At 38.5% G+C, this 14,826-nt stretch overlaps 1 pseudogene across 1 annotated transcript; it reads left to right on the forward strand.

Moving 5' to 3' along the window:
- Positions 1–3,698: 3,698 nt before the first annotated feature.
- LOC308425015 (pre-mRNA-splicing factor 38A-like) lies at positions 3,699–11,014 on the forward strand (annotated as a pseudogene). The gene is made up of 8 exons: positions 3,699–3,705; positions 4,564–4,649; positions 6,322–6,443; positions 8,051–8,154; positions 8,804–8,830; positions 8,918–9,015; positions 9,437–9,485; positions 10,973–11,014. The product of its transcript is annotated as a pre-mRNA-splicing factor 38A-like (transcript).
- The last annotated feature ends 3,812 nt before the right edge of the window (positions 11,015–14,826 follow it).

The raw sequence follows: 14,826 nt of genomic DNA on the forward strand, positions 1-14,826 counted from the left end.
CTAGAAAAGCCAGGGCATGAGATTGGAGAGAGAAAGAAGTTAATATATAGGCAAATAAAGGACTATGAAACAACTACCCAAGTAGAAATGAATTCCCAACATTATTACAAAACAACAACAATGACTATGTAGTATGGCTAACTTTGATTGATAACTTGACTACATTAAAAAGTAACTAAAACCCCAGCAGGTATGCAAATATGTGAGAGACTTTTTTCTGCTTGCCCTCAATCTCACTAGCAGGTTCATCTCTCCTGAACCAGTTCTTTTCTGGTGCTAGAATCTCCTTTTTTGAAATTCCAATGTGAGCTGAAAACTGGCTGCTCTTTAGGACCTCTAGCACCAGAATGTGACTGCTGAAACATCTAGATTCTAGGACTCAACAACTACCAGATTCTTGGCTTTTTTGTCAGGATACAGCCATTACTGGACTAAGCAGACCATAAGCTGTAAGCCACTTAAAAATGTTTTAAATTATTTTTATTTATATAAGTACACTGTAGCTACCTTCAGACACACCAGAAGAAGGCATTTTATCCCATTAGAGATGGTTGTGAGCCACCATGAGGTTGCTGGGAATTTAATTCAGGACCTGTGGAAGAGTAGTCAGTGCTCTCAACCACTGAGCCATCTCTCCAGCTCTTAACACACACATTCTCTCTCTCTCTCTCTCTCTCTCTCTCTCTCTCTCTCTCTCTCTCTCTCTCTCTCTCTCTTTTATTCTATCAATTCTGTTCTAAAGACAACCTTGAGTAATATGCCATATTTACAAAAAAACAAAAACATGAATAAACAGTAGAAAAATTCAAATAAATGTTCAGAAAAAATGTTCAGGATTCTTCTGCGAACAACCTTTATTGTACAGCACTCTGAGCTGGAGACTCTCACGTGGAAGAAAAATGCACTGCTTATATATGCCTAAGAGACTTGTGTTGCTACCTGATTGGTGCATCTTCCAGTAGCTCATAAGCATGCCCCTAGAGTGGGCTGTGACTTATGTGGTATTTGAGCACCATGAGGAGAAAGGTTTTGTTGGCTGAATAATAGGCGGGAAGCTGGCGCCATCTATTGGCAGCAATGGCTCCCTACAATCTATCATCATCCCCAGCTCCCAACCTCTCTTTTGGTAAAAATCAACAAAACATATTCACAGTGGTATAATTTTATCTTTTTGAACATACTTAAAAACATACATAAAACGCATGTTTCATTTCCTACATTTAGTCATTAGAAACTAAAATTGAATTTATGCTAGCAAATGAAAATATAAATTTTTACAGCTAGGCTCAGCAACAAAAGAAGAATATGCAATGAGAAAAGGATACTTTACTACTATGCAACAGCAATACTTAATCCTCCATATTAGTTATTTTATTATGAAAATGAGAAAGCAGGCTCAGATAAGTTAAATAGCTACATTATTATTAATAGGAACATAGATGTTACTTTAACTTATGGGCCTAATAAGGACAACTCTGCAAATTATTATGTGATCTTTGGTATTACATATGATGTGATGGTTGGTGTTACCTATTTAAACAGGAATGTCCCTCATAACCTCATATGTGTGAATGTTTGGCACATAGGGAATAAGACTATTAGGAGGTGTGCCCTTGTTGGAAAAGAAAAATGTCTCTGTGGTGTAGTCTCTGTAGAATGGACTCTGAGGTCTCATATGTTCAAGCTAAGACTAACATGGCAGTTTCTTTATGCTGCCTGCAAATCAAGGTGTAGAACTCTCAGCCTCTTCTCCAGCGCCATGTCTGCCTGCATGCTGCCATGTTTCACACCATGGCAATAATGGACTAAACCTTTGAAACTATAAACAAGTCACAATTAAGATATTTTCCTTACAAGAAATTTCCTACACGATGCCATGATCATGGTTGCTCTTGACAGCAATAAAACCCTAAGACAAATGTCAACATCAATCTAGAATCCAGGAGAGATGGATGTCTTTGGGCATACCACTGAACAGGTTCCCGTTTCTGGCCTGTATAAAATGGGAAGAAGATGAGTGTGCATTCATGCCTTTCTACTCACTTTCTTTGGATGTGATATGACAGCTGTTTCGAGCTCCTGCTGCCTTGTCAGACCGGACTTTGAAATGTAAACTAAAATAAATACTTTCTCCCTTAAGTTGCTTTTGATGGTATATTATATTAACAGGAAAAGAAACTAAGACACATGAAAAGTAGTTCTCTTCCTGTCAAACTCATTCATAGGCGGAGTACTCACTCATTCTGAAGACTGTCTAGTCCTCATGGACTGGTCACTCTGTTGTGGGGCTGAACCAGCCACCTGCTGAGCATTGACAAGATTACGGACCAGCTGGGCTGCTGAGAGAAGACATCACAGAAAAAAAATCAAGATACAGAAAAAGCAGGTAGGCATGTTGTTTCACACTTGTAATCTCAATGTTTGAAGCACTGAGGCAGATGATTTCTGTGAACTAGAAGGGAACCTGCACAGTGAGTTCCATGCCAGCACTGTGGAGAGAGTATGAGACTGTCTCAGACAAACCTACCTCACGGGAAGTAATAGAAATGAATAAACAGACATCAATAAAATTAAAGAACACTGATTTTAATGGCATTTTTTTGTGGCACTGTGGGTTAAACACAGGATTTCATGTGTAAGGCAGGCACTCTACAGTGAGCTACGACCCTAAACTCCAGTGTCTTAACAATTTCTTGTCTATAAATTTTATCAAGCTATACTTTTTGAAACAAGGCTGGCATTGATCAAGTACAGCAATATACTTTACATAAACAATAGATATAGATTTCTCAAAAGATCATACTAAAGCAAACTTTTAAGCAATGATCCTTTTAAAGATGTGTCCACTGTTCTCTTGCCCAGCCCATGCGGAGATCAAAGCCAGAGCATTGCATAGGGACTCTACCACTAATCTGTATTCCCTTCCCCTTGTTTTTTTTTTTGTATATAACTTTTATTTTATTAAAATTTTTATTATACATTTTATTTTATTATAATTTACTTCATAAGTATTAATGTTTTGCCTACATGTATGCACCAGATGCATAAACGTGAGAAGGTGGAACCAAATCCTGTGCAGCAGAAGTTGTTTCCAGGCAACTTTTTTCACTGCCTTTCCAAGATGCTAGAAACTGATCAGGTCCCCTAGCAGAGCAGCAAGTAACAGCTGAGCATGTCTCCCAGGCTCTTACTCTTAATTACCAGGTTTTTTGAAACAGTCTTGTTATGTAGCCAAACAAGCTGCTTGTTTCTGTCTCAGGGATAGTTGGCTTAAAAAATATTTTCCAATCTCTCATGTAAATTGTTTTGTTTTTTTATTTTAAATTTGACACTGTAGAGCATCAAAACCAGAGCCTTTTATATTGCAGATTTGTACTCCTATTAAACTAAAATCTTGGGCCACATTACTTAAAAATTAATATGTTAAGCCAGGTGTTATACATGTGTAATTCCATGGAAGCTGATGAAGGAAGACCACAAATTTAGGGCAGCCTGAACTAAATAGCAAAACTGTTATCAAAATGAAATGTACTAGTACTGGGGCTGTAGCTCAGTAGTAAACCATGTTGTTATAACAGACTTGGGTTGATTCCCTAGCAACAAGCAAATTAAGATTTGCAATTTTTTAATCCTTTCTTACCTGACACACTACTATTCCTCTGGTGGGCCATCTTGACCTCCAGGCATTCCCGGCGAACATGTCCGGCATCTCCACATATGAAACACCTAAGGTCTCGGGAGTCAAGAAGGTCCCAGGAGTCTTTTTCTTCTTCATTTCCTTCTTTCTCTTCTTCACTGTCTTTATTCTTTAGTCTAAACAGTAAAGTGCTGATACCAATAATGTGGAGCCAGGAACTTACAAACTGATGATTTGCAAAACAAACTAAACCATATATAATGAAAAATGGACTAACATACATAATTCTATGCTGTTATTTTTTCAAAAAGCTACTTCTAATGAAAACATACCCAAATCATGACAAAAAATAAGTATTGTTGTTGTTTTATGAAATCATTTGTCTGTTTCTTTAATTTTTGAGACAGTCTCTCACTATACAGCCTGCTATGTAAAAGCCACTGGCCTCAAGTTCAAGATCTTCCTGCCACTACTGGGATGGTGGATGTAAGCCTGAGACCCATATGGTAGGAGAGAACAGGTTCTGGAAAGTTTCCCTCTGACCTCCATACATATAGTGTGGCAAAACGTGTGCATGGGCATGTAATAAGTAAATAATAAATGTGATTAAATCATTCTTAAAGAGCTAAGACACAGGGTAGGGGACTTAGCCCAGTAGTAGGGAGCTACAGTTGGGGATTTACCTTAGTGACAAAATACTAGCTAGGCAATCTCAAAGCCCTACTTTCAGTTCTTGTCTCAGAGGAAGGAAGGAAGGAAGGAAGGAAGGAAGGAAGGAAGGAAGGAAGGAAGGAAGGAAGGAAGGAAGGAAGGAAGGAAAGAGGTGTTGCATGGAGGGAGCTTCATATAAAAGCTCATGATTCTTTTACTCTTTAGGTAACTAAGTCATTTCCAGATTTCTTAATCTAATTGTTTTTCTCTTCCAGAGTTTGAACTGATGCATGTAGATGAGTTCATTGATGAATTACTGCACAGTGAGAGAGTCTGTGACATCATTTTGCCTCGGCTACAGGTATGAGGCCAAGGTGACCTTTTTCCTACCACATGAACAAGTACCTACTGAAACACTGAAGCCTTAAGAGTAGTCTTAAAAAGTCCTTATGCCAAAATTTATAGAGGATAGGGAATGAGAAAGAACCAGGTAATGTTTCTTGGGTTGGCCAACTTGAAAATAAATAGAGGAAAGGCTCTATAGGATATCTATCCCAAATTTAGCTGGAGTACTGCTTTTTCAAACTGGCAAACCAGTCTATCAAACAGAAAACGATCACTCAGAACCATCACAGAGCGATGATTATCCATGAAACAACAAAAAAGGACAACTGTTAGGGCTGAGGAAATGACTTTGGGGTAAACCCCTTGCTGTGCAGACCTGACTCTGAGTTCATATCCTCAGAACCCACATTCAGAGCTGGTGCCTGCAGCAGTAACTCAAGCAGGCCACTACTGGCAGATGGAAGACAGAGAAAGGATAATGTCACAAGCTTACTAGTCATCTAAGCTAGCATCCACAGCAGTGAATAAGAGACACGCACAAAACAAAGGGGAGGCAAAAAATGACACCCAGTCGTCCTCTGACTTCACGTGTGCACTCTGACATGTACTCACACTCCCAGATAAAATTGTAAAATATTGAAAGAACTGAGCACATTTACTGAAAGTTTATTGTGCCGGGCATTGTGGTACAGGACTAAAGTCCCAACGCTTGAGGACCTGCACTAGTTCTAGGACAACCAAGCCTTCGTAGTGAGACTGTCTCAAAAACAAACAATAAGCTCACCCAATACCCCTCCAAACAACGAACAAACTGCCCAGTGCTAGGAAATGATTCATTTGTTAAGAGTGTTTGATCTGTGAACATAAGGACCCGAGTTCAAGTCCACAAGCACCCATGTAAAATGCATGGCTGCTAAGTACCTATAACCCAAGCTTGGCAGGCAGAGACACATAAATGCTTAGAATTTGCAGGCCAGATACTGTAGCCAAAATGGCAACTCCCAGCTCAGGTAAAGACTGTCTCAGTGAAGTAAAGTGGAGATCACAGAAGACACCGAGGTCCTATTCTGGCTGTCTATAGGTAACATAAGTACGTATATTTGCAGACTCATGTGCATGTGTCACACAGATGAGCAAATTTGCCTTTATAAAATTAACACATTTGCTTTTTATGTTATCTTTACTAACCATTATTAGTGCTGGATATGTGTGAATGGGCCAGGGCATGTAGGGGCCAGAGGACATTCACCTTTGACCAGAGAATGCCAAAAGAGGGCATTAGAGCCTCTGGAACTAGTGACCCACCATGTGGGTACTGGGAGTTGAACTCAGGTCCATTTCAAGTGCAGCAAGTGTTCTTAGTAGCTGAATGATCTCTCCAGCCCTGAAGTTAACATTTTTGTTGACACACAAATTGATTGACAGTGCATTGACCTCCCTGTATAAAATCATTGGAAATAGAATCAATTGTAAATGAACTTGTTCTCTTCAGCAATCTGCTTATGTTTGTAGGGGAACTCTAAAAAGCATATGGGATTCCAAGTTTATTAACTTCTTAGGAAAGTCTTGAAGTGGCATATCATACCAGACCTGTGGTTCCAAGGCTTGTCCATCAACCCCAGGAGCTCAGTGATAGGGTCAGGATATGGAAAGGCAATGACTTTTAAATTTGACTGTGTTCTTTGTAGAAACGGTGTGTGCTGGAAGAAGCTGAGCAACTGGAGCCTCGAGTCAGTGCTCTGGAAGAGGACATGGATGACGTGGAGTCTAGTGAGGAAGAGGAAGAGGAAGACGAGAAGGTAAGGCTCATGTGGAAGCTTTAAGGGCTGGGAAGGAAGGAAATAGCCCTCACTTTATTTGTTAAGCTTTAGTTTTTAAATTAATGGCAACCTTTTCTTTTTACAATTTTGTGGATTAATTACTTAGTTTTGGGGGCCTTTTGGACAAGGGGAGCCCAATTGTATGGATAAGGCAAGATAGACAGTTCAGTCTGCTCAGGAATACTAGGATTACAGCCTGTACCTAGAAAATAAGAGTGCTGTATGGTTACTAAAATTCTGAGCTTTATAGCATCAAATACCCCTGGGCTTGAAAACCTCTTCTCTGTCACAGTAGCAGTACAGTCTAATGGTCCTGGCTTTTCTCCCTTTGTGTTAGGGAATGCATCCAAAGTCTCACCTATGCTAAATGCATATTCTATCACTGAGGGGTACCCAGTCCCTACTGCTCTGTTAGATTACTTCTGTAAAGCAAGGATTACAGAACTTTTCTCTGAAGAATGCTGTGTGTTCATGAAGGTCTCAGTATATTTCTACATAATTAGTAAATGAATGCTAGCTATCAAAGACTTGGACAAAACACTTGTCATGCTTGACCATACTCTTAAGGAGAGAGGGTACCTGCTGCACAGTCATATTTTGTCAGAATTAATGATTATAGTGCTGTCAGTATCTAAGGAGTCAGGCCGGTTGTGGACATGATTTTTAAGCAGCCATTGAAATGATGGAGATGTGGAAGTGCTTATAGTAACAAAGCTTTAAAGCATTTGCAATTGTATTCTAACAAACACCGTGCAAGAGCCAGAAGGACATAAAAGAAATTCTTGCCGTGATGACACGTGCCTTTAATTTTGAACCCTCTAGAGCAGCAGTGGAGCTGTGTGAGTTTGAGATCAACCAGAGCTGCACAGTGTGACCTGGTCTCTAAAACTAAAACTAACCTCAAGTTGGGTTTTATATTGATAAAAACAGTAATTAATTGTTTTTCTCAACACAGAATTATCTGTTTTTGACCCTTGAGATATTATTTTTTAAATCTTCTTTCTTTTCCCTCCACTTATGTGTTTGACATCTTTACCACAAATCCAAGCTGTAAATGTTGTATGTAAATAACACTCTGGGCATTGATTCACTTGACTTCTCGTTTTGTTTGTTTGTTTGTTTGTTTTTTCAAGATAGGGTGTATACTTCTGAGTGTCCTGGAACTATATAGACCATAGTGGTCTCATACTCATTGAGACTCATCTGCCTCAGTGTCCCCAGTGCTAGGATTAAATACATACACCGCCATGCCGGCTTCTGCTGCTACATACCCTTTTGGAAGAACTAGAGGAAATTATTATAAAGATATTCAGTGTGGGTTTGTATTCAACAGTACTGAACTTGGATCTATTTCACATTCCTAAGGAAATCAGTATTATTATTTCTTATTGTAGTCAGTCATAGGCAGGTTACCGAGAACTGTGTGTTGTTAATTCCTTTGTCACTATAAATACCAACCCATGTAGTCATATCACTGTTGCAAAGTCACTTGAGATAGATGTACACTGCACAGAACAGGAAGGGAACTGTAACCATGTGCCTCCTGGCTGCCGTTATTAGAAGCCAATGTCCCTCTACCTCTTTTCAAGCTGTAAAGAGTGCCGTCACCTGCAACTGACAAAGAAGCTACCGAGACTTGGACAAGCCAAGGCACTCACCTGCCCTGCACTACAGGAGGAGCCGGAGTCGCTCTCCCAGAAGGTAGGGTGGAACATGCTGCCAGTGTTGATGTTTCTCTATTACTAATGAAACAGCACCCTTAAAACCTCATTGGTAGACAAAAAAGAACCCATTTCTTGGGGGCTGGGACAGATGGCTAAGTGTGTAAGAGCACTGGCTGCTCTTCTGGAAGAACAGTGCTAAGTTCCCCACATCCAGGTGACAGCTCACAGCTGTAACTCCAGATACAGGGGAACTGGAACTAATACCCTCACATCTATTTATATTAAAAAAAAAACAAAAAACATTTTTTAGTGCGTCGTCAGGAAATTAAGCTGGACCTGGATCTACATTTCAGTTATAATTACTCCCTTGCACCACCTGTCCTCCCCCAGGTTTAATTGCATAAGTTCTGAAGGAGTTGGCAGAATTCAACAGTCAATAGATCCTTTCAGACAACGGTTTTTCCAGTATCTATTTATGGCACATTTGAGTGTTCAAAATAGGTTGCATAGTCAAACAGAGTATTAGAAGTAGAAAGATACTACAGTTAAGACATAGAACAAGGACAAATCAGAAGTCACAGTGTTCAGTCCCCAGTACTTCTCCCTCTTAAAGGAGGGAGTGGTTTTTTTTTATCAATGTACTGTACAATACCCAGTACACTAACCTGCTCTTCCTCTTGCCACAGGCGGAGTAGATCCCCTAAAAGAAGAAAGTAGGTGTTTAGTTGTTTATCTCATGACGGTTTTGATAGGGAAGTCGTGTGTAAATGTGTGCTGAGCTAACTGCTCCTTTTCCATAGTTCTTCTCCCCGACGAGAAAGGCACAGGAGCAAGAGTCCACAGTGCCATCGAAGCAGGTCCAGAGACAGACGGCACAGATCTCGCTCTAAATCCCCAGGTGCAGTATATGGGCCCTTTACTGCTCTTCTTAGTAATCAAATCTAAAAGGAGCATCAAGACTCCTGCAACACGAAATACCAAGCTGCACTACTACCCAGCAGAGAAGGAAAGGGAGACATGGAAACCAGAAGTTCACATTCGTCGTTTCTGAGCTTCATCATATGGAAATGGGATTTCAGTTTTTTATCCTAATTGCACAGTATAATAGAGGTCAAAGCAAAAAACAGCTATCGTGCTCTGGATATATGACTGCATTACTGCATTCCCTGCTGCAACTAACAACCACCTTCTACAGATGTGATAGTAAGTTGTATCCTTAGAATAGGCCAGAAAAGTAATATGAGAATTGGCGGAGGGGAGAACTATGTTCTAAGATTGGGAGAACAGAAATGCTCATCCAATGACCTTTTCTTTCCTAGGTCACCACGTACTCACAGACATAGAAGCCACTCAAAGTCTCTTGAAAGGTATGGGTTAAACCTCCATCTTAAGAATTTAGTACTTGGCTGAGAAGGTGACTCATTGGGTAAATAAAGTACTTGTCACAGAAGCTGGAGGACTAGAATTCAGTCTGTAGCAACTGTGTCAAAAGCCAGGTGCACCTGAAATTTTAGTGCTAGAAAGACCTTGCTGGCCCACTAGTGAGTGTGTGAGTGTGTGTGAGTGTGTGTGTGTGAGTGTGTGCTCTTGCACACACGTGCGAGCCTCCTTGTGTGTGTACACAAGAGTAAGCACACACAATTTCAAAGACAATTAAGATGAAGAATTTTGTTTTGACGTGGGTATTTGTAGCTATCACAAAACAAAAATAGGCATTTTTTCCCTCAGAAAATTCCTAGAATTCTATTTCTTTTGTACCTTGCTTTTCTTTATAGAATTAAAGGTTTGGATAGCAGAGGAGCTATATAGTTTCAATGCTTCTGGGATCTAAGAACTATTTTTTTTCCCTTAAATAAGGAATCCTGTTTTCCACCCCCAATATCCCAGACAAGGTTAATCTTAAGATTTATTTTTATTTTTATTGTACATATGTGTGTATTTGAAGTGAGTGCAGATGCCAGTGGAGGTCAAATGTATGAAATCCCAGGAACTGCAGTCATTGAAAGACCAAATGTGGATGCTAAGAACTCAACTTGGGTTCTCTTTAATAGTGCTTTTTCTTAATAATTGAGTATGTGAAAAACAAAAACAAAAACTCAATAGTATCTCAGTGGCTTCAAGGATAAAGTACTTGCTGTGCAAAGCAGTCCAAATCCTTAGAAACCACTTTTGAAAAGCCTTTTTTGACTCCCAACACTGAAGGTTCCTTAAGGTAGACTGGTTATCTAGACTAACTTCATTTTGAGCTCTAGTTTTCTGATGCTGGGAAAAATGGTATAACCCAAAGCAACAGATTTCTTTCAGATTGTACTTCTAGGTGACAGTCCTTGGTTGAAGAAAGTCAGGGAAGGAACTCAAGCAGGAATCATAGAAGAGAACTGCTTACTGTCTTGCTTTCTCGCTAGTTACACAGCCTAGACCCAACAACCTTGAAATGAGGCTGTCCTCAGTGGATTGGGCTTCCACTCAATCAATACAATCAATCTCTCACAGACGCAGCCAAGGCCAGTCTACTGTAGAAAGATCCTCAGTTGACATTTCCTTTTCCCCAGTGATTGGGTTGTGCCAACTGGACATCTGCCTCAATCAATAAAAATGAAGACATGAGTGTCATAGTTTCCAGCCTGCATAGTCACTCAAGGACATGTGTATATCCGGTGCCATATAAAACACACAAATTCACATGTAATCCCAGCACTGGGGAGGAAAAAGTGGGAGACTGTCAACAACCTCCGGCCCTCCCCTCCCCCCCCACACACACATTATCTTCTGTTCCTGACGTCTGTACTCATCATCGTCAGCAAACTATGTGCATCTTATGTGCTACTTAACTGAACGGCTTTTATCCATTTCAGGTTAAGAAAAGCCACAAGAAGAGCCGGAGAGAAAATGAGTAATGGATTCATCTTGATTTTAGTCCAAATAACCTGCAGTGGATATGCGCATGTCTGTTTAAGTGGATGATCAAGATCTCCTCTTCAAGAAGCTATGAGTATTTTGGATTTTTCAAAATCAACTTCTTTTTTTGTTGGGTTATGTTTTTATTTTATATTACAGAGGTGCTAAGTTTTGTATCTCTTTGGATTATAATCAGCAGATTTAAGGAGTGTTTTTTACTACATCAAGGTCAGGTTTTGGCCTAAGCAACTATGGCTATTCATACTTAACAGGGTCAAAGAAGGCCTAGGAATTGGAGAGGTTCCCGAGAATAAAAAGATGTGATCCTTTTATTTGTAATTAAACCTGATACAGTTCTCCTTTTTCTCTGATTTTTTGGTTTCTTCTCTACAATTAACTGCTTTGAGAATCCTCTGGTTTATGCTGCTGTTTTGTAAACACCCAACTAGTAAAGCATAGTCATTCTTAACTTCTAAGGACAGACAGTGGAGGTTGCAATAAACATGCAAAACAACTAGTTAGTTTTGCAAGAACAGAAGAATACATTCAAACATAAAGCCTTTTCTGGGTTTTTTAAGTTCAGTTTCATGAAATAATTCAATGTGATCGTACGTAACAGCTTTGATACAAGCCAGGTATCATGGTTCTAGAGTGTAATCTCAACACGGCTGAAGACTAGTACTGTTCCTGGTTTTGACCTAAGTTGCTGGATAACAAGAGCCTGCTTTCAGAGGGTATGGAAGTGAGAGGGTTGTGGTAAGAATGAAAATAACACATTCAGTTTAGTAAGTTGGAGACAGTTGTGGTGTTTCTATGTGGGTAAAATAGGGACTAGTGGAGTTCAGCATTGTGCTCTAGGCCAGAAGATTTAGATTCCCAGAGAGTAGGAGCGAGCAGCAGTGCCTAGTAATGAGGGTCACCTAGGAAATAACAGAATTAGTAATTCACAAAGGCTGTTCACTTTTATCGTCAAGACAATTGCTTAGACTACAATTAAATTTGTGCCTGTTTACAATTTACAATTTTGGCCAGTTACTTAGCTAGATGGTCAGATGCTTAAGAAAGTATCACTGAAAAAATGAATAATGGCAAATCAGTATTTGGTGAAAGATGTGAGTAATTAACTTTGTACAGGCAAAGGATGTAAATGCACTGTGTCTTGTGAGAAAACTCACTAGAGGTGTCTCTCAAAGGAGCATATTCTTTGAATGGATAGAAATGACTCATTCTCTGTCTGCACACCTCTTTCCCTGGTTATGTGACAATACCCATAAAAAATGTCCACATGCCACAGGATTGTGGCAATACATATACTACCATCAACCAAGGGTTTATTGTTATGTCTACCATGGAATGCGCACTCAGAGTTTCTTATTGACAGTCAACACTGGGCTAGTTTGCTTATGGAATATGCAGGGCTTTGTCTCTAGAATATAAGTGTGATAAGTGAACTGACTTTTTCTGCATATAATGTTCTATGAAAAATATCATCAGTTGAGTTAAAATTTGTCTGATCTACTATTTTGCTTGATATCTTACCAAGATTTTCAATTAAACAAGAATATCATTTTATAGTAATGATTTTATTCAAAGCTCTATGTTCATTCATTTGAATTCAACAGGGATTGATTAAGTTTATTCATCTTGTAACACTTCTCAATATCTTGAAACAGCAGGCTTGTTAAAAGAAGTGAAATAGCTCCTGAATAATCCGCTGCAATGTGATGCATGTGAAGATGTTTTCAGGCTTGTGACAATGTTCCTTCAAGGTATATTGGTGTGAGCATGGAAAGGCTACAATTCACTGATGCTCAAACAACGTGTTCTAAAAATGTTTAGTTTCTCCTTCATGAAATTTAACACCCACTAATGTAAGGTTTTCAGAGAAATACATACTTCAATAGAAAAAGATGATGCCATGGAGCTTGAAATTAAGAGTGATAACTACTCACCTTACCCACAGATAAAAGAAGCCAAAGACAATTTATGGCATTGTCTGTGGTGAAATGTATGTTTTAGAGTTGTGTACCTGTGAGTTAAGTCAACAAAAAAGATGTAACAAAAAATAAGTACAGGAAAACTAAAAGAGAAAAATTCTGCACCGAGAGTTTTGTCTACCCAGTTAGTTACAAAACCATAGAGCGAAAATATTTGGTGAAGGATTGAGAAGTTCATAGGTATGGATACTAGCTACATCCTCTCACCAGCTATAAAGTCAAAGTTATATTCAGGCTTATTTGTATATTCTTTTGCCATATATTTTTATCAATGTTTCTAGAAGGAAGTGAAAGACCATATGTAGTCATATGCCAGTAAGAAGGCAAGCAAGGCCAAACTGTCTAATTTGGAGTGAGCAAACCAATACTGGCAAGTGAAATAAATATGTTGTGAAGAAAAAAATTCCATGTCAAATATTCTCCTCAAATTAACCCTGGATTCATTTTGATTAGAAAGTTGAACTTTATAAATTTATTAAAATATATAATGTTGAATTTACCTTTGCTGTTGCAAATATTTTTCCTTTAGTGTTCAGACTGAATGATTACATTATAGTAGGTTTTATATTTTCCTGAAACTATAGTCATACTGTATTAAGGATCAATTTCATTAATTTTCAAACAGTAAAATGTCAAAAGTATGTAAAAATATTATAGGAATTTACAAATAACAAATGAAGTTGTTTGTCTTGGTATATCTTCTGTTCTTGTGAAGAAGTACCTGAACAGGTCAATTTATAGAAAAATACAGATTATTGAAGATTATAGTTACTAGTGGGTATGCCCCTGACATGGTTATGAACAGTGCCACAGGCATGCAGATACAGTACTGGAGCAGAAGCTGACAGCTACCCCACATGCACTGGATGGCGCACAAAAAGAGAGACTGAACATGGCATATGCATTAGTAACATCAATGCTGTCCCCAGTTATACAGCATTTTCAATAAGGTACGGCCTTCTAATCTGATAGTAACAGTTCTACCAAATAGGGACCCTGTATTCAAATGTAAGAGAATATGGGGGCCATTGTCATCTAAACCACTACATTACAAAAGTATAGTTTTAGGGACACTTCTTTTGTGAGGAAACAAAATCTATGAAGTAATGCAAAAGAAAATGGGTGCCTTGGTTTTATGAATCAAATTTTACCTATTTGTCATCAAGCTGTTCATTTCATATTTCAAAGTACATGATTGAGTTCTTCTATATAATTGTGAACATTCTATATATAAAATGGGTTGTTCACATACTTCTTACATGAATTTTTAACATCTAAATTTTTAAAATCTAATCCATGTTATATGTAATGTCTAGTTCTATATTTAGGCATATATATGTTTTATAGATAAGTAATCTTATAATGAACCTATAACCTATAAATATTTTGATTATGTTGAGCTTATTTTAGATAAGCTAGAACAGGTCTATTTCAGTGTATTTATTGTTTCAATTTTACAGTCATTTTCAAGTTGCCTTCTGTATAACAGAGTCCAATCTGATAGTGCCAGAAAATATTCCCAACAAAATCATAAAATTCCAACCTAACAAAAGAAATACCAATAAACATATGAGAAGCTTTTAGAACTCCAGTTAAACTGCAGCAGAAAAGAAAATCCTCCCACCATATAATAATCAAACCACAAAATCTATAAGAAAAAGAAAGCATATTAAAAGAAGCAAGTCAAAAAGAGCAGGTAAAGTACAAAGGCAGACCTATCAGAATCGCACCAGATTTTTCAACAGAGACCCTAAAAGCTACAAGGGCCTTGTCAGATATCTTGAAAAGTCTAAAAAAAATTGTTGTATCCTAGA

This window comes from Micromys minutus (assembly GCF_963924665.1).
Source record: "Micromys minutus genome assembly, contig: SUPER_9_unloc_1, whole genome shotgun sequence".
NCBI lineage: Eukaryota > Metazoa > Chordata > Mammalia > Rodentia > Muridae > Micromys > Micromys minutus.